The 18,507-nt window shown below is 45.8% G+C and overlaps 1 long non-coding RNA gene across 2 annotated transcripts in view; it reads right to left on the reverse strand.

Moving 5' to 3' along the window:
• The window catches only part of LOC138263204 (uncharacterized), a 159,206-nt gene that overhangs the window by 59,278 nt on the left and 81,421 nt on the right, over window positions 1-18,507 (reverse strand). For both annotated transcript variants that reach the window (XR_011199285.1, XR_011199284.1), the window contains exon 2: window positions 12,409-12,506. This is a non-coding gene — a long non-coding RNA (uncharacterized lncRNA). The remainder of the gene's footprint in view (window positions 1-12,408; window positions 12,507-18,507) is intronic.

Consider the following 18,507-nt stretch of genomic DNA (forward strand, 5'->3'; position numbering starts at 1 on the left):
TTTGAGGTACCATAATAAAGGAACGGCGATCTTATGAGACATAATCTTTTGGCTTTTTGTTGGCGGCAATTCAGAATGAGATTTACTGTTTGCAGGATTCCAAACAGCCGGGACAAATGATTCTTGTCAACATTCACTGAGAGATGAACGAGTTACTTCTTCAAATATACGTGACATTAACAAAAGGCTCAGTGGGTTAACTGAATCATAGGAAGAAGTGCAAAATAGATTTTCTTCACCTTATTCTTTCTCCTCATGTTTGTTTCTTTATACGTACTGTAGTATTGTTTAGGAGGAGGGGCGGTGAGACCCTTAAGTGATTATTAGTGGCCGTAGTTGGCTTGGGGCATCCATTGGTGATACTGATGGAACATAGTCAGGCTTTGGACTAGTTCTGCCCTTATGAGTTATGGGCAGGCCAGGTCGTTTTGGTTTTAGTGAGACCTTATGAGAATAGACAGACAATGTGATAATTAACACTGTGTATTTTTCTTTACAGTTATCCCGTCCCTGCTGATCCTTCCCCTTCCTTCCCTCGCTTGATTACTCCAATGCACTGTGGTTTTTTATCGGTGACTTGGTGGTGTCAGGAGGTGGACCTTGTTTGCATCACACCGAGTCTGAGGAGTACCTACACCGTGACAGAATAACGCACCCACGAATAATACTCCTCCTGCTCGGTGTAATGCAAAGATGGCATCTATGGATGATGTATTACAGGCGTTAGTGGTAGTGCAGCAAGAGTTGGCAAATTCTAGGGTGGAGGCAGCGGCCCTAAAGGACAAAGTAGAAAGGCTTACTAGGAATCCCTTCGATGCCTCGGCATCTACACCGCAGGTAACCGTGAACGTCTCCCCTCCAATCCCTTTGGCCAGTCCGGAACGGTTTTCAGGGGACCCCAGGAAAGTTCAGGCTTTTTTAACGCAGTTGTCTCTTCAATTCTCATGTAGACCGGCGTCTTTTCCCTCTAACCTTTCCAGGGTAATGTTCGCTATTTCTTATCTCTCGGGAGATGCAGCTAACTGGGCAGTGCCGTTAGTTAGAAACGATGACCCATTATTATCGGATTGGAATGCCTTTCGGTCGGCCTTTGAGAAGGTGTTTGATCACAGAACAACCACCTTTAGTGCTGATAGAGAATTGCTGGAACTGAGACAGGGGAGGTCTGACCTGGTTACTTATCTTACGACCTTCAATAGACTGGTGGCGGAATCAGAGTGGCCAGAGGAGAAGAGAATGTCTCTCTATTATCAAGGATTAAGAGACGACATGAAGGATATCCTAGCCCAAATAGATCCACAGCCTTCCACGTGTACTGAACTTGTGAATCTTACCTTGAGATTGAATCATCGGCTAGCAGAGAGAAGGGGAGAGCGTAGAGCGGGTGATAGGCGGCCAGTCATTCCAGAAAGGGAGGGGCGACCAGTTCCTAATTCCCATGATTTATGCGGGGAACCTATGGAAGTGGGAGCCGTTAGGGCACCTCTGTCAAGGGCCGAAAAAGAGAGTAGGAGGGTACAGGGGTTGTGCATGTATTGCGGCAGGAAGGGTCATTATGTGAGAGAGTGTCCCCAAAAACCAAGAAAAAGGTTCTCCTACTCCCCCACTCAAAAGGCCGCGGTGACGTCAGGGAAGATATCAGAGAAAGAGGATTTGCCCTTTATAGAACCCCTATCGGGGTTCCGGTTGACTTCTTTAACCCTCTTGCCACAAGAAGAAAAGGCGTCACACCTTTTGTTATCTGTAGAGCTGGTGTCCCAAGATCGAACCCATCCTGTGTGGGCAATGATAGACTCAGGAGCCACGGGAAATTTCATAGATGAAGGGGTGGTTAAGAGACTGGGACTTCTGAGAATTCCAAGAAAGAACCCCGAAATAGTGTTGGCAGTTGACGGTACACCACTGAAGTCTGGACCCCTTACTGAACAAACTGAGGATGTGGGGTTGGTTTTCAGTGGAGTATCTCCGGCACGCAGATAAATAATCAGGCTAGATATAATAGAGGCTCCTCAGTATGAAATAATTTTGGGAATGCCCTGGCTAAGAAAAAGCAATCCTGTTATCGATTGGCAAACCAAGACGGTTAGTTTTCAGTCCTTGAGGAGTGAGAAAGTCTGTTCCTTATATGATAACCCCCCGCGTTAGCGTTGGCTCAAGGGTTACAGTTGGCCACAGTGGTGGAGAAAGCGGTGATATTGCCCTCTGTTTACGCCAAGTTCAAGGATTTGTTCGACGAAGGTCAGGCGGAGACATTGCCACCCCATCGTATATACGATTGCAAGATAGATCTGATTCCGGGAGCACTCCTTCCTTCTTGTAGGGTATATGCTCTATCAGACCCAGAAACCAAACATTTGCGAAGATATCTGGACCGCTTCCTGGAAATCGGGTTCATTAGACCATCTTGTTCTCCGGCAGCTTCTCCACTCTTTTTCATAGCTAAAGCGAATAAAGAGTTGAGAACCTGCATCGATTATCGAATGCTGAACAAGAACACGATAAGGAATAGATACCCTCTTCCCCTCATTCCTGTGTTATTGGAACAGGTGAAAGAGGCAACTATCTATACAAGGTTGGATCTGAAGGGGGCTTACCATCTGGTCAGAATCCGTGAAGGGGATGAATGGAAGACGGCGTTCAAGACCCGTTATGGCCTGTTTGAATACTTGGTAATGCCGTTCGGGTTGTGTAACGCCCCGGCGGCTTTCCAGTACTTTCTGAACGATGTTCTCAAAGAATACGTAGACCACTTTGTGATCGTTTATATAGATGACATATTGGTGTATTCTACCTCCCTAGAGCAGCACATGGAACATGTTTCCCTAGTACTCCAAGCATTGCAACAGCACCATCTTTATTGCAAACTGAGCAAATGCGAGTTCCATGTACAGAAGGTTGAGTTCTTGGGGGTGGATTTAAGCCCGGAAGGGTTCTGCATGTCGACAAGAAAAATACAGGCGGTTCAAGCGTGGCCAGTGCCCACTAGTGTGAGAGACGTGCAATGCTTCCTGGGGTTTTCCAATTACTATAGAAGATTCATCTGTCATTTTTCCCACATTGTGTCACCTATAACAAGGTTGCTAAGAAAGGGTGTGTCTTTTGTTTGGTCAGAGGAGGCAGAGGAGGCCTTCTGCTTCTTAAAACAGGCCTTCTGCTCAGCGCCTATACTTCAGCATCCACAGCCAGAAGTACCTTTTATAGTCGAAGCAGATGCCTCGGATATAGCCATTGGGGCTGTGTTATCCCAAAGAAACAAGACCTCGGGACAGCTTCATCCGGTTGCGTTTTTATCTAAGAAGCTATCTGCTGCGGAACTCAACTATACGGTGGCAGAAAAAGAACTACTAGCCATCAAGAAGGCATTTCAGGAATGGAGACACTATCTCTGGGGGGCCCAACACCCGGTCACGGTATATACTGATCACCGAAACCTGCAGAATATAAAGGAGGCTAGACAGCTTACCCAGCGGCAAATGAGGTGGATGCTGTTCTTTTCAGAATATGAGTTTGTAGTAACCTTCCGTCCTGGGGTCGACAATCGCAAGGCAGATTCACTGTCTAGACAAAGGGACGCGAGGAACATCACTTCAAGACCTGATGAAGCAATCATCCAACCGGAAAAAGTGCTTTGTGCCCTTCATATCTCTCACTTCCTAGAAAAGGTCTCTAAGCATAAGTCTGCTGCTCAGTGGAAGGAGTGGGCCGAAGTAAGTCAGGACCGTACTCTTAAGCATGGAATACTGTTGCAAGGTAATCGTTTGTATTTACCAACACCTGAACTTCGAATGCAAGCCTTCAATTGGTGTCATGATGCGGTAACAGCTGGTCATCCGGGGTACACCAAGACTGCGCAAATAGTTCAACGACATTTCAGGTGGAAAGGTTGGGCTAAGGACGTTGCGACATGGGTAGCTCGGTGTGAGATATGTGCTCGATCCAAGGGAGAAAACGCGAAGAGCCAGGGCAAGCTGATGCCTTTGCCCACTCCGGAAAAACCATGGCAAACCATCAGTGTGGATTTTGTGGTAGGATTGCCAATGGATCAGGGGTACAATGCTATCATGGTGGTAATCGATAGTCTTACCAAGATGGGTCACTTACAGAGGCCCCCAGTTCGTTGCTAGGTTTTGGCGCATGTGGTGCAAGGTTCTGCGCATTGAATCCGCCCTATCCACCAGTTTCCACCCACAAACCGATGGCCAGACGGAGCGCCTCAACCAAACCCTGAAGAAATATCTGAGGTGCTATGCAAAGGACGCCCAGGAATCGTGGGTGTCATTGCTATGGCTGGCCGAACTATCGTACAACAATGCTTGGCATAGCTCGATAAGGGAGTCTCCTTTTCGTGCTAACACAGGGTTCCACGCGGAGATGTTGCCCATAATCATACCTCGGGATGTCACGGATCAACCTACTGTCCATGCTATGGTTAAGAACCTACAATCCATGCAAAAAAAAATACGACTTAATTTGGATAAAGCCAAGGAACAGTATAAGAAATGGGGTGATGTACATCGGCGTGAGGGGCCGGTGTATCAGCCAGGGGATCGAGTGTGGCTTTCCACCAAGTATATACGCTTTAAGATGCGTAGCATCTTTCATCCTCGTTACATTGGTCCTTATGAGGTGGTACGCAAGATAAACCCTGTGGCTTACCGTCTCAACTTACCTGCTTCCTTAAGAATCCATCCGGTGTTTCATTGCAGCCTTTTGAAGCCAGCTCTGTCAGCGACCCGGCGGGCGGTGCCTCCGGTGGTTAGAGACGGGCAGCTGGAGTATGAGGTGCGCAAGGTGTTGGATTCCAAACTACGGGGGGGTAAGTTATGGTACTTGGTTTCGTGGAAGGGGTATGAGGCCGAGGAGGATTCATGGGAGCCGGAAGGCAATGTCCATGCCCCTAGGGCGGTGCAACGGTTTCATGCTTGTCATCCCACTAAACCTGGCCCTAGGAGGCGCTTTGGAGGTGGGCGTACTGTCAGGTGCTAGCCGGCGCCTACAGGGCCGATCGGGAGATTGTAGTCATTAGGGACTACACCTCCCATGAAGCCCAGCGCGGTAGAGATCGCGTAAAAGTCAGCGCACCCTGGAAAGGGTGTGCGTTATTCTGTGCTAATGAGGCAGGTCGGAGCCTCAACGAAGTCGGAGCGGACGGCGTTCCCCAGGGGGGAAATCATCGGCGGCCGGAAAAGAGGAATGAGATTCATCAGGGCCCCCTCCTGGAATCTGACCTTTTACCGGCAGAAGGAGTTCCTAGCTTCTCCTCCGTTCTAGATCCAAGTACTAAGGAGGTGGTAAGCGGCAAGCTGTGCTACTTGCCGGAGGCTATCGCCTTTCTTTATTTCTGCATTCCTTACGGCCAGGTTGTGAGTGACTGTTATATATTGGAGCACTTTACTTTTTGAGGTACCATAATAAAGGAACGGCGATCTTATGAGACATAATCTTTTGGCTTTTTGTTGGCGGCAATTCAGAATGAGATTTACTGTTTGCAGGATTCCAAACAGCCGGGACAAATGATTCTTGTCAACATTCACTGAGAGATGAACGAGTTACTTCTTCAAATATACGTGACATTAACAAAAGGCTCAGTGGGTTAACTGAATCATAGGAAGAAGTGCAAAATAGATTTTCTTCACCTTATTCTTTCTCCTCATGTTTGTTTCTTTATACGTACTGTAGTATTGTTTAGGAGGAGGGGCGGTGAGACCCTTAAGTGATTATTAGTGGCCGTAGTTGGCTTGGGGCATCCATTGGTGATACTGATGGAACATAGTCAGGCTTTGGACTAGTTCTGCCCTTATGAGTTATGGGCAGGCCAGGTCGTTTTGGCTTTAGTGAGACCTTATGAGAATAGACAGACAATGTGATAATTAACACTGTGGCCCTCATTCTGACCTTGGCGGTCTTTTCGCAAGACCGCCGAGTTACCGCCGCGGTCAAGACCGCCGACCGCGGCGGTATGCCGCTGTGCGCATTCTGACCGCTGGGAGCGTTCCGCCGGAAAACCGCCAGCAGCCACACTGGCGGACGGCGGGAAAGTGGAGACTGGTCAACCTCCACCGCCACGCCAGCAGAACACCGCCCACAGAATTACGACCCACATTACTGTGTGGCGGTCTTCTGTTGGCGGTCTTCTGTTGGCGGTCACCTCCCCATGGCTCCCGTCGCCTCCCGGAGGACCAACGCACAAGGTAAGTTGACCGTCCGTGAGGGGAGGGGGGGTGTTGTGTGATGTGGGCGTGCATGGGGGTGTGCGTGTGAGTGTGTAGAGGGGGTGTGTGAGTGCGTGTATGCGGGCGGGGGGTGCTGCTGTGTCTATGGGTAATGTGTGCTGTTCGGCAGGTGCGCATGTCTGCATGTATGTGTGCGGGTATGTGTCCCCGTTGTGTATGTGTGTGTAGGGGGTGTGTATATGTGCATGTTGGGGGTGTGTGCATGTCGGGGTGCATGTATGTGCATGTCGGGGTGGGGGTGGGGAGGGGGTTCGTACCACCTCTGGGGGGTGGCAGGGGGGTGGAGGGTGTGGGGGGAGGACTCGGGTGGGTAGTGGGGGGTGGGGGAGACCCCTATCAGTGCCAGGGAAGGAATTCCCTGGCCCCGATAGTGCCTACCGCCATGGTTCGCACGGCGGTTCCCGCCCGCAAGAAACCGCGGCGGTAGGCAGGGTCATAATACCCTTGGCGGTCTTGGGACGACCGCCGGGCCGGAGTGCGCAAACTCCAGCCCGGCGGTCATGACCGCCGTGGCGGTCGGAGTGGAGAAGTGGCGGTCGGTCGCGGCGGGGACCGCCGCGGTCAGAATGCCATTTTTAATACCGCCGGTCTGTTCGCGGTCCGACCGCCGTCTCTCCGCCGACCGCCAGGGTCAGAATGAGGGCCTGTGTATTTTTCTTTACAGTTATCCCGTCCCTGCTGATCCTTCCCCTTCCTTCCCTCGCTTGATTACTCCAATGCACTGTGGTTTTTTATCGGTGACTTGGTGGTGTCAGGAGGTGGACCTTGTTTGCATCACACCGAGTCTGAGGAGTACCTACACCGTGACAAAAGTCTGCCAATTATATTCTGATACCACGCCAGCAGAAAATGTGGTATCAAGATACTCAAGGATGGGAGCGGTGTTAGGCCTGGGTTATAATAAGGAGGTTTAGGGAGGAGATGAAGCTATGGGCAAGGTGCACAAAGAGACATATAAAGAGACTCTGTGGAAGTGTGGCAGGGAACATACTAGGACTGGGAATGGGAACTCAGATGGGGGCAGCTGTTGAGAAGCTGGCAACATTTAAAAAAATACATTTTGCAGTTACAAGTAGACGAACTTCACACCTGCGTGCACCCTTTGTAGAGACTGTATGTTTGTCTTTCCCTTTCAGTTTCATAAGTGTCAATCAATGAGCATGCAGTAAACAGGCAGGTACCTGATTGCTGCAAATTGAAGGGGGCAGGCCATGCGTAGGTGAGCTATCCAAGCAGATCCTTCCAATTGGGAATGAAGTCGTAGTAAATGGGAAAAGTGATTGGGTAATTTTCGTTGAAAAGATTTACGCAGCTGATAGAAAGCCTACTCCTGTGATTATGAAGTGTTATCTGTGGATTCCAGTAAAACGTACCTGTGATCAGATAAGGTGAATTAAGAACTGCTGTGACTGCCAAGTGATACTTGGTTTTGAAAAGCTACATTCACTTGTAGTTTTGTCATGCCTCCTGTGTAATTATGTCATCTCCTGCAGGGAAAGAAGCTCTTAGCATAAGAAAAATATGCTGATGTGCAATGTGATACAAAATAGAACTTTCTAGTTTTATATGTAACTTCGACCTGAACAAATGTAGATCCTTTTCTGAAAGCTGCCCAGTGACTATCAAAAACCTACTTTTTTCTCTAGAGTTTATTTACCAACAACAGGTCTAAATTAGGGTCTTAGTCAATTTTGGAAGCGCCATTTTCTAAAGGTGGACCCTGCGTGCACCTCCGGCTCATAATGGAAGTCAGCCACATATGCCCACCCCTTTCTCCTACACACACACGTTAAAGGGAAGCCATTGCAGTGGCTGAAGTTTTCTATGAAGGTACATAAGGCCCGGTTATGGCACTAGCATTTATTTGCAGTATTATGTTAATTTTCGATTTTTGTGTCAACAGCCTTTGAAAATGATAATAAGTTGAGCTTTATACAATGCTTCATGCCACACTTTTACGATATCTAAGTGTTGTAAAACACAGATATAAATGTTGCCCAATTTGCGATACTCATTTTACTGACCTCGAAAGAATGGTGGGCTAAATCTGCCTAGTCGTTATTTGAACGTGTTGCCTTCAGCTCACCTCATTTGTCAACAACAAGCATTTTACTCCCTAAGCCTAATTCTGCCAGCTGTCATGGACGTTTTCATATCACTACACCAGCCTATCCAAAGAAACTAGAACCAGAATGCAGAGCCAATGGCAAATACAACTATAGGAACGATCTCAGCATGATCACTATGTTGGAAATGTAGCTATGGTTATAAGCTTTAATCTCACTTTATTCCAGTGCCAAAAAGGAGCACATTATAAGTCCTAAAATCAACAATCACTTCAACCTACCCCATAGAAGTAGGTCTCTATCAAAATCAGAACTAGTTTAATTTCAATTGAACAGTTGGAATGTTATTGCTTCTATTATTGTGATGGGTGTGTTGATCTGACCATTTTTGATCTAGCTTAACTCCTGCCAAAGCTTTTGTCACTACTCTACTGAGACCATTAGAGGAGTAGTTATCTCGCTCCTCATGCTATTGGCTTTATAGGGCTTCATTCCACTTCCTAGGAAGTGCTTCTCTTAAAACACTTGTGGAGCATTGTATTGAGCATACGGGTGAGAACATTTAATAAATGCAGGCGGTATCTTGAAAAGTTGTGTTCTACATTATGTTCAAATTCTTACTTGAAGTCTGATCTAAAAATCAAATTTGCAAATGCTCAATATATGCGTTGTGTCATTTATTTTCTGTACAGCTACTACGTAGAAAAATGATGTTATTTAAAACTGACATGTGACTAGCTAGTGATGCTATTATTTTACTCATGAACCTGTCTTTTTTTTGTCTAATAATGCTTTATTGAATAAGTTAGCATACACTAGTACAATAGGATAAATACATTGTAACTAAAAAAATCAGAAAGCTAATTGCACCTATAAAAACAATTTGTATACACAAACGGAACAGAATATTGTACCATAGAATAATAGCATTTCTTTGTTATGTTTTAGTAAAGAAAGAAAGAGAAAAGAGAAAGAAAAAAAAAGAAAAATTTAAACAATGCAAATTAAAAATCACATATTTACAATAAAGCAACCATTAAGTATTAACAGTAGTATTAAAGGTCTTGTGTTGCGAAAGAAAAGAGGTGAGAGGAAGCCAAAGCTTGTCCCTTTTAATTAACAGTTGAGTAGTATTAGCATTTGCTCGATCCATTCTGTGATTATAACAAATCAGATTCCACCAAGCTACAACAGATATTTTCGTGGTGTCTTTCCAATTAGAAGTTATAATTTGCAGTGCACTAGCAATGAGTAAATCAGGCAATTTACCAAGCAGTGATTGGGAATGCCAAATAGATGAGGTACTACCCAAACAAATATGTAATATATTGAAAGGTACATTGATGGACAAAATCTGATTGACTTTATCCCAAACTTGTTCCCAAAAAGTATGAACTGAAGGGCACTCAAAAAACATCTGCATATAATGGGTATTTTCATTAGAGCACAACTAACACTTGCTGTCTGTAGTAAGTTAAAATTTATAAAGATCTACAGGAGTATAGTACAACCTATTATAAAAGTAAAATAATGTTTGGGTTGTAGATGCTGAACGGGATGTTGTATGGAGTTTTGACCATATTTGTTTCCACGTAGATATAGGAATGTTTTGATTGAAATCCTGCTCCAATGCTAATTCTATTTTAGACTTTGGTCTCATAAGACTGGTATGTGTAAGGGTTCTGTATATAAAGGACGCTGGGACTTATGAGGAAAATTTATGAGGCTGGGAAATAGGCTGTTTAGAAGAGGGGGCCTCCAAAGATTGAGATAACAAGTTATAGAGGATAGCAAAGAAAGTTTGGTATTGCACATCATAATAAGAGGAGATATAAAATGTCTGTTGAATATCTTGAAATTCAAGTACAGCATTATCTAAAATTAAATGATCTAAAGTTATAATGCCTTTGTGCATCCACTCTTTCCAAACTAAATATCTATTATGAAATTTAATATCATTATTGTACCATATAGGAGTTTGCCTAAGGTTCTCATATGAGGAGTGAGAGGCAAGAAGTAATGGCTTGGCAGTAGAAATAGAATGAGTTATTATCGGAGAGAAAAGAGATTTAGGAGGTTTTGAAAGCTGAACTGCATCTCTAAATGTAAATGGCGTAATTTGTGAGTGCTCCAATTGACTCCATAGAGAGGTCCCATTATGAAAAGTTGGATAGAGGGACAACCATATTTGTTTTAAAACAAATGCAGAGTGATATCTTCTAAGGCACGGAAAATTTACAACTCCGTTATCTCTAAGGACCAGATGTAGCAAGGGTTTAGCGAGTCGCCGTTTGCGAGTCGCTAAAGCCTCATTGCTATGTAGAAATGCATTTTGCGAGTCGGAACCGACTCGCAAAATGCATTTCCGACTCGCAAATAGGAAGGGGTGTTCCCTTCCTATTTGCGACTCACAATGCTATGTATTTTCATTTGCGACTGCGATTGCGGTCGCAAATGAAAGCGCAGTTACCATCCACTTGAAGTGGATGGTAACCCAGGCGCAAACGTTGTGTCTGGAACAAAAAATTATTTTTCAGAGCAGGCAGTGGTCCAAGGGACCACTACCTGCCCTGAAAAATACCAAAACTAAAGGTTTCATTTTTTTTTTCAAAGTGCAGCTCGTTTTCCTTTAAGGAAAACGGGCTACACTTTGAAAAAAAAAAGACTGCTTTATTTAAAAGCAGACACGGACATGGTGGTCTGCTGTCTCCAGCAGGCCACCATCCCCGTGAGTGCCCTGAATCGCTATGGGGTCACAAATTGCGACCCACCTCATTAATATTAATGAGGTGGGTCTTTGCGACCCGATAGCGACTCGCAGAAGGTGTCTGAGACACCTTTCGGCATTCCAAATTGCAAGTTGCAATTTGCGAGTCGCTGGGACTGCAAATTGCAAGTCGCAGTCTGGAAGTTTGCTACATCTGGCCCTAAGTTCCTGCAGTTTGATTAAAGATATACGAGATTTACGTTTGTTCCATAAAAATTTCATAAATAATGTATTTATAGTTTTAAGAAAACCAGAAGGAAGTTTAACTGGGAGCATAGATAAATAAAAATGTAAAATGGCCAACAACATAATTTTAATTGTGGCCAATCTTCCCCACCAAGTTAAATAAAGAGGATACCATCTGTCAAGTAATTTCAAAATCTTTGACTCTACCTCTTTGAGATTAGTTCGAATAGTGTCCTTATCTTTAAGAGAGTTGGAATTGGATATGCCCAGGCATTTGATATGCTTAGAGTCCCACGTAAAACCAGTATCTTTAAACATGTTGGGTAGACAATAAGCATTTAATGGCAAAACCTCTGATTTGTCTACATTAAGCTCATTACCTGAGACACTTGAGTATTCTTGTAGTAAGTAACAAAATTCCAGAATAGTCTTTTGAGGATTAGAGATGAAAAGCAAAATATCGTCAGCATGTGCTGTGAATTTAATCTCTGTGTCTTTATGCTTAAAACCATAAAAATCACATGACCTACATATTTTCTCTAGAACGGGCTCAAGGGCTAATATAAATAAAAGAGGTGATAGAGGACAACTTGACAACTTGACAATTCAATTTAGAGAGATGTTGGAGCACTCTTTGTTTCTTAACTGGATTACATAAGCCCTTAACATTCCATGAGATAATATGAAGACTGGTCATTTAAATATTAGAAGACATTTAGACAACAGAACCTTACCGAAACCTAAGAGACAGACAACATGTGAATCATAGAAGAAGGTGGAGGGGAAAATTAAGAACACATATCTAAGTGAGGTTACTTGTTGATGCCAACCTTGCACTGTAAGGTATAAAAAATAATAAGAGAAGAAAGAAAGGCAGAAGGAGAAAATACAAGAGAGAAAGAAAGAGAAAGAGGTAGCAAAAGCACCCCATTGATAAAAGAAAAAAACGGTGACAAAAAGCCAAGAAGCTTCAATCGTAATTGTCTTAAAAAGAAGAAAAATATTTTGCATGGGAGAAAGGGAGGAGCAAGAAAAAAAAGAGGCCAATCAGCAACAGTACCTCCGAGGAACTACAATAATTGGATAACAAGAGGGAGGAGAGACGATGAAACAGAATAAATACATTACAATATGAACAACTGACGACGTGACTTACCAACAAGGGAAAGAACACTAGGATGTCGAGATATACAGGAATATAGACACAATCGGAACGGGGATTTTCTCAACTTGAGATTTCAGCGGTTTCAATATCTGTAAAGAAGAAATAAATAATTTAAGAATTTCACTTTAACCAATCAAGTCTTGCTGAGTTCCATTGCCTCCCCTTTGTGAGTATATATAAACTGTTTCAGACCAGAGGGATTTTCCAAAGTAGTTGTTCTGTCCTTGAAGGTAAACTTAAAGAAACATGGGTGAATAAGACCAAATCTAGCATTCATAGATCTTAAAGCTGGTCGGAGATCCAGAAATTCCTTCCTTCGTGTGGCCACATCCTGGCTAAAGAAAATCTTTTGGCCCGACCACAACATTTGTTTACGTTGTTTGGCGGCAGTTAAAACAGTCATTAAATCTGAGTATTGTAGAAAGAAGTCGATAATTCCTCTTGGTATTGATGTAGAAGGGGGACCAATACAATGGGCTCTCTGAATGTTGAGAGCGGTAGTATTCTGTAGACCAACAATCTTTGAAATATGAGTTTGCAAAAATGTTATCAAATCTAGGCCTTCTGAGCCCTCCGGAATGCCATAAATGCGAAGATTATTTCGCCGATTACGATTTTCCAAATCTTCTCTCTGTTTTTTAAGTAGTATGAGTTCCTTAGTCAGATTATCAACCTTAGTAGTAGTATCCTGTATGGCACTGATCCTCTGTTCCACCTCAGAAAGTCTAGAATCCAGATGTGACCATTTCTCTACAATTCGCTGTAACGCAATATTTGTCTCCATAACAAAAGTGTAGGAAGTTGGCTCTGTATGTACTATTTCAAAGTGAGAAATAGCATGCACAGAGTTCAAGGGTTCCCCTAAGAGGTGAGATAGTGGCGAAAACAAATAATTCTAATGCTCTATTTTCTGTTAGTGTGGTCGAGCAGTAGGCTTATCAGAGGGTAGTGTTAAGCATTTGTTGTACACACACAGGCAATAAATGAGGAACACACACTCAAAGACAATTCCAGGCCACTAGGTTTTTATATAGAAATATATATTTTCTTAGTTTATTTTAAGAACCACAGGTTCAAGATTTACAAACAATAATTTAAATGAAAGGTATTTCACTCAGGTATCTTAGGAACTTTGAATCATCACAATAGCATGTACAGTTTTTGCAAAAATGGCAATAAGCTATTTTAAAATTGGACACAGTGCAAAAGTCAACAGTTCCTGGGGGAGGTAAGTATTTGTTAGTTTCACAGGTAAGTAAGGCACTTACAGGGTTCAAAGTTGGGTCCAAGGTAGCCCACCGTTGGGGGTTCAGGGCAACCCCAAAGTTACCACACCAGCAGCTCAGGGCCGGTCAGGTGCAGAGGTTGAAGTGGTGCCCAAAACGCAGAGGCTTCAGTGGAAATAGGGGTGCCCCGTTTCCAGTCTGCCAGCAGGTAAGTACACACGACTTCGGAGGGCAGACCAGGGGGTTTTGTAGGGCACCGGGGGGGACACAAGTCAGCATAGAAAGTATACCCTCAGCGGCACGGGGTGGCCGGGTGCAGTGTGCAAACAGGCGTTGGGTTCGCAATAGGTTTCAATGGGAGACCCAGGGGTCTCTTTAGCGATGCAGGCAGGCAAGGGGGGGCTCCTCGGGCTGGGCTAGGGAGAGGGCCTCCTGGGGTTCACTCCTGCACTGGAAGTCGGATCCTTCAGGTCCTGGGGGCTGCGGGTGCAGTGTGTTTACCAGGCGTCGGGTTCTTTGAAGCAGGTAGTCGCGGGGAGCCTCTGGATTCCCTCTGCAGGTGTCGCTGTGGGGACTCAGGGGGGGCCAACTCTGGCTACTCACAGGCTCGCAGTCGCTGGGGAGTCCTCCCTGTAGTGTTGGTTTTCCGCTGGTCGAGCCGGGGGCGTCGGGTGCAGAGTGGAAAGTCTCATGCTTCCGGCGGGAAACGTGTGGTCTTTAAAAGTTGCTTCTTTGTTGCAAAGTTGCAGTTTCTTTGGAACAGGGCCGCTGTCCTCGGGAGTTCCTGGTCCTTTTAGATGCAGGGTAGTCCTCTGAGGCGACCCTGGGGAACGCGTCGCTGTTGCAGTTTTTCTCAAAGTGGGGAGACAGGCCGGTAGGGCTGGGGCCAAAGCAGTTGGTGTCTCCATCTTCTCTGCAGGGCTTCAGGTCAGCAGTCCTTCTTCGTCTTCATGTTGCAGGAATCTATCTTCCTAGATTCTGGGGGCCCCTAAATACTCAATTTAGTGGGGTGTTTAGGTCTGGGGGGTAAGTAGCCAATGACTACTAGCCCTGAGGGTGGCTACACCCTCCTTGTGCCTCCTCCCTGAGGGGAGGGGGTCACATCCCTAATCCTATTGGGGGAATCCTCCATCTTCAAGATGGAGGATTTCTAAAAGTCAGAGTCACCTCAACTCAGGACACCTTAGGGGCTGTCCTGACTGGCCAGTGACTCCTCCTTGTTTTTCTCATTATCTCCTCCGACCTTGCTGCCAAAAGTGGCGTCGTGGCCGGAGGGGGCGGGCATCTCCACTAGCTGGGATTCCCAGTGGCGCTGTAACAAAGGGGGTGAGCCTTTGAGGCTCACTGCCAGGTGTTACAGCTCCTGCAGGGGGAGGTGAGAAGCATCTCCATCCAGTACAGGCTTTGTTACTAGCCACAGAGTGACAAAGGCACTCTCCCCATGTGGCCAGCAACATGTCTGGTTTGTGGCAGGCTGGCAAAACTATTCAGCCCACACTGGAAGTCGGGTATGTTTTCAGGGGGCATCTCTAAGATGCCCTCTGGGTGTATTTCACAATAAAATGTATACTGGCATCAGTGTGCATTTATTGTGCTGAGAAGTTTGATACCAAACTTCCCAGTTTTCAGTGTAGCCATTATGGTGCTGTGGAGTTCGTGTATGACAGACTCCCAGACCATATACTCTTATGGCTACCCTGCACTTACAATGTCTAAGGTTTTGCTTAGACACTGTAGGGGCATAGTGCTCATGCACTGATGCCCTCACCTGTGGTATAGTGCACCCTGCCTTACGGCTGTAAGGCCTGCTAGAGGGGTGACTTATCTATGCCATAGGCAGTGCGAGGTTGGTATGGCACTCTGAGGGGAGTGCCATGTCGTCTTAGTTATTTTCTCCCCACCAGCACACACAAGCTGTCAAGCAGTGTGTCTGTGCTGAGTGAGGGGTCCCCAGGGTGGCATAAGACATGCTGCAGCCCTTAGAGACCTTCCCTGGCATCAGGGCCCTTGGTACCAGGGGTACCAGTTACAAGGGACTTACCTGGATGCCAGGGTGTGCCAATTGTGGAGACAAAGGTACCACTTTAGGGAAAGAACACTGGTGCTGGGGCCTGGTTAGCAGGCCTCAGCACACTTTAAAATCATAACTTGGCATCAGCAAAGGCAAAAAGTCAGGGGGTAACCATGCCAAGGAGGCATTTCCTTACAAAAAGGCTTTATTAACTTAAGCTTATCCATAATGTCATCCAATGTGAGAGGCAATGGAGACTTAGTTGGAGAGGATGGGTCTTTTTGAACTCTTTTGTGGTCCCCGGAGTCTTTACGACCATTAGAATTAGAAACAGAGGATACAGATATTTTTGAAGTGTGAGGAACTTCCATTTCAGCATCACAGTGTATATTTAATATACTAGTTTAGTTGATGTTCCTTGCAACATCGATTAGGTCACCTCAGAGGACAAACATTGAAAATGGTATTAGAAAATACAGAATAAAATGTCTATAACAACTTCAAAGATGACATTCAAGAATGTCAGAAAAGCATTAAGTTCTCCACATTAATTAAAATAACCAAAAGATAAAAAAGAAAATATATTTAAGTAATGAAAAAATAATCCTCTCAAAATGGCGGCTGCATTTTTGTCAGAAAGGGAGCAGCAGGTTGAAAAGATTAAACTCTGTAAAATACCAGAGTTTTAAAAAAATAAAAAAAATCACCATACTGCTCCCTGCACGTTCCCACATCAAATTCTGGAGAAAAAAAAAGAGTCAGCCGTCAAAAATGCCTCCCTCCAATAATAAAACGTCCTCGGCAGCTCGGGAGCATCGTTACGGAGCGGCCATCTTAGCTGCTCTGGCGCACGATCTCTCATGATCCTGTCTTAATCCCAAGGTCGGATCAGCAGGTTTCTTTTCATATTAGGAAATGTATGCACTTCTGTGGTCCTTCTGTATTGCTAGTTAGTGGCGCTTTTATGGTCTTTCTGCAGTGTCACTGAGTGAATATGTCACTGTAGATCTTCTTCTATGTGGCTACTTGTACCTGCCATTGTAGTCCTAGTTAAAATAGTACTTTCAAATAAACAATTAACCCAATCTTACTAATGTAAGTACTGTTTAATTTATTAATATATTTGATATACGATTACAGTGCAGTGTCGCTGTAGTAAAATGTAGCTATTTTTTAAATCCCCAAACACCAGCTATTGTTCTGTGGTACTAAAGGTTTGTGCTACTTACTCCCAAGACACAAAGTATTTGCCTGTGATAATGCAGGTATTTAATCTCCACTCTTGAGACACATAGGGGGTCATTACAACCCTGGCGGACGTGTTAAAGCAGCGGTAATACCGCAAACAGTGCGGCGGATAACATTTTTTAATTATGACCCTGGCGGAAACCGCCAAAAAAGACAGCCACTTTAACACACCGCCCGCCACGGCGGTACAGACAAGCAGCGCGGCGGTCACCGCCAACAGACAGGCGGAACCCAATGTACCGCCCATAGTATTACAACCCGCCAATCCGCCACCTTTTCCGGGGCGGATTCACTGTGGATAAAAACACGGCGGAAACAGCTTTTGCAATGGGAAAACGCTCACCTGAACACATCTTACGAGGAACGAGGACTCCATGGACCCGGAACTCCAAATACTCCCTGCCCTTGTGTTTCTGCTTCTCTACGACCAACATCTACGTAGGCGCCGAAGACAACGGTGAGTACTGCACCTACGACATGGGGGAAGGGGGTGGCAAAAGTTAGGGGTACACCCACCAAACACCCCCACCCCCAACCTCGCATAATACAACATACACACCAATGCATTCACAAAAATCACAGTAACAACCCACAACCCCCCCGGAAGAATGAAAAGACAAAGCGAAATTCGGTCAAATATTGTAATGTGGCATAATACATGTCATACAAAAATATACAGAGATATATATGAAAATCAGTCATAAATATATACATTACGAGAAGTAGTGCAGATATGTACATAACAATGTCCGTGCACCAACAGTCCAAAAATGCATGGGCGAGGCCCACAAAGGATACCTGACCACAATCGGAGAGAACACTGCTGGGGCATCAGATAGAAATACTACAGGCACCTCAGGGGGAAGGGAAGGGGGGGCACCTCAGCCGGATGAACGCAAAGCCAGATCCACGACGGGGCTCCATGCCCATTGATGTATCCTGGGGAGTGCAAAGCCACAGTCTCTCAAGTCTATACAGTGGGTGGGGTGCCCACCGTGCCATCCTGGGGAGTGCAAAGCCACAGTCTCTCAAGTCTCTACAGTGGGTGGCTTACCCACTGTGCCATCCTGGGGAGTGCAAAGCCACAGGGGGTCATTCTGACTCCCGCCGGCTGCGGTAACCACAGGGCCGGCGGGAGCTGCCAGAATACCGCTGCGCGGTCAAAAGACCGCCGCGGGTATTCTGGGTTTCCCGCTGGGCTGGCGGGCGACCACCAGAAGGCCGCCTGCCAGCCCAGCGGGAAACACCCTTCCATGAGGATGCCGGCTCTGAATGGAGCCGGCGGAGTGGAAGGGGTGCGACGGGTGCAGTTGCACCCGTCGCGATTTTCAGTGTCTGCATCGCAGACACTGAAAATCATGGTGGGGCCCTGTTACGGGGGCCCCTGCAGTGCCCATGCCATTGGCATGGGCACTGCAGGGGCCCCCAGGGGCCCCACGACACCCCATACCGCCATCCTGTAGGATGGCGGTATGGGGGTCGGAATCCCCATGGCGGCGCAGCAAGCTGCGCCGCCATGGAGGATTCCCCAGGGCAGCGGAAAACCGGCGGTACACCGCCGGTTTTCCGTTTCTGACCGCGGCTGTACGGCCACGGTCAGAATGC

This window comes from Pleurodeles waltl, chromosome 2_1, assembly GCF_031143425.1.
Source record: "Pleurodeles waltl isolate 20211129_DDA chromosome 2_1, aPleWal1.hap1.20221129, whole genome shotgun sequence".
Lineage (NCBI taxonomy): Eukaryota > Metazoa > Chordata > Amphibia > Caudata > Salamandridae > Pleurodeles > Pleurodeles waltl.